Source organism: Mandrillus leucophaeus, unplaced genomic scaffold (assembly GCF_000951045.1).
Source record: "Mandrillus leucophaeus isolate KB7577 unplaced genomic scaffold, Mleu.le_1.0 Scaffold1173, whole genome shotgun sequence".
Taxonomy (NCBI): domain Eukaryota; kingdom Metazoa; phylum Chordata; class Mammalia; order Primates; family Cercopithecidae; genus Mandrillus; species Mandrillus leucophaeus.
In genome coordinates, this window is record NW_012100021.1 from 265,940 (window position 1) to 267,763 (window position 1,824).

General features: G+C 45.8%; 1 protein-coding gene across 2 annotated transcripts in view; it reads left to right on the top strand.

The window, feature by feature from the left end:
• The window catches only part of CNST (consortin, connexin sorting protein), a 133,893-nt gene that overhangs the window by 66,617 nt on the left and 65,452 nt on the right, over positions 1–1,824 (top strand). The gene's annotated exons all lie outside the window — the stretch shown is intronic.

Genomic DNA, 1,824 nt, shown 5'->3' on the forward strand with positions numbered 1-1,824 from the left:
GCAGTGGCACGATCTCGGCTCACCGCAATCTCCACCTCCCGGGTTCAAGCTAGTCTCCTGCCTCAGCCTCCCAAGTAGCTGGGATTACAGGCATGCGCCACCATGACAGGCTAACTTTGTATTTTTAGTAGAGACAGGAGTCTGTCTCTCTCTGCAACCTCCACTTCCTGGATTCTAGCGATTCTCCTGCCTCAGCCTTCTTAGTAGCTGGGATTACAGGCGTGCACCACCACGCCCAGCTAATTTTTGTATTTTTAGTAGAGACGGGATTTCACCATGTTGGTCACACTGGTCTCGAACTCCTGACCTCGTGATCCGCCCACCTCGGCCTCCCGAAGTGCTGGGATTGCAGGTGTGAGCCAGCATGCCCAGCTGACTGCAATAATTTTTTATTCTCTTAATTACTGACTAACTAGAGTACCAGCTGTGAGATTTTGCTCTTCAGCATCCAGTCACATCATTTTCCCTGTAATGCAGAGAAATGGTTATATCCCTTAGACCAGTGCTAGATTATTAAAAGGAACATGAGTGTCAGGGCATTCCCGGTGTTTTAAGGTAAAAGTCATTAAAGGACACTACTGTGTTGTTTCACAAAATGCCTCTTGACCACTATCAGGGATAGATTCTAAGCTAAGTGGAGCAGTTACATGTTAGAACTGACACAGAATTCGGGTGGTATCATCAATTGAATAAAATTTCTCAAGGTAATTTCCCCAGTCTTTGGCCCATGGTTATTATAAATGATTTTTAAAAACAAATAAAACCTCTTCACAGCTACTCGGGAGGCTAGGCAGGAGAACAGCTTGAACCCGGGAGGTGGAGGTTGCGGTGAGCCGAGATCGTGCACTGCACTCCAGGCTGGGCAACAAGAGCAGAAACTCTGTCTCAAAAAAAAAGAAACCCCACCTCTGAAAACCTCAGTAGGTACACGTAAACTGTCATCTCCATGTTAGAGCTTAATGAAGTCGACAGGTCTTAAATTAGGTCTTATAAATGTGCCTGTTACTGTCTTTAAATATTTATAGAATAGCATCATCAAGTTATTTAATGGGTAGTTTTAACTATAAGTCACTTGGCTTCCACAGATGACAATAAATAGAATTTTTTGTTCTTGTTAGCCGTATGGATTCATATGTGGCAACAGAAAGCTTCATTTATATTGAGTGAGATTTTGTAGGGAATTACATGGAGGGCGGTATGTTTTCATTTGGTTTTTCTCCTTAACTGTAAATATATCTTGAAAACTTTTTGTGTATTAGAAGGAATTTTAGGTCAGACATGGTGGCTGACGCCTGCAATCCCAGCATTTGGGAGGCCAAGATGGGAGGCCCAACTGAGGCCGGAAGTTGAAGACAAGCCTGGGCAACATAACAAGACACCACCCCACCCCCCAGAAAATTTAAAAATCATCCGGGCTTGGTGTTGTGTGCCTGAGGTTCCAGCTACTCGGGAGGCTGAGGTGGGAGGGTCGCTTGAGCCTGGGAGGTTGAGGCTTCAGTGAGTCATGATTGTGCCACCGCACTCCAGCCTGAGCAACAGGATGAGACATATTTTTTTCTTTTTTCTTTTTTGAGATGGAGTCTCACTCTGTCACCAGACTGGAGTGCAGTGGCCCAGTCTTGGCTCACTGCAACTTTTGTCTCCCAGGTTTGAGCAATTCTCCTGCCTCACCCTCCCGAGTAGCTGGGACTACATGCATACGCCACCACGCCTGGCTAATTTTTGTATTTGTAGTAGAAACGGGGTTTTACCATGTTGGCCAGGATGGTCTCAGTCTCTTGACCTCTTGATCCGCCCACTTCGGCCTCCCAAAGTGCTGGGATT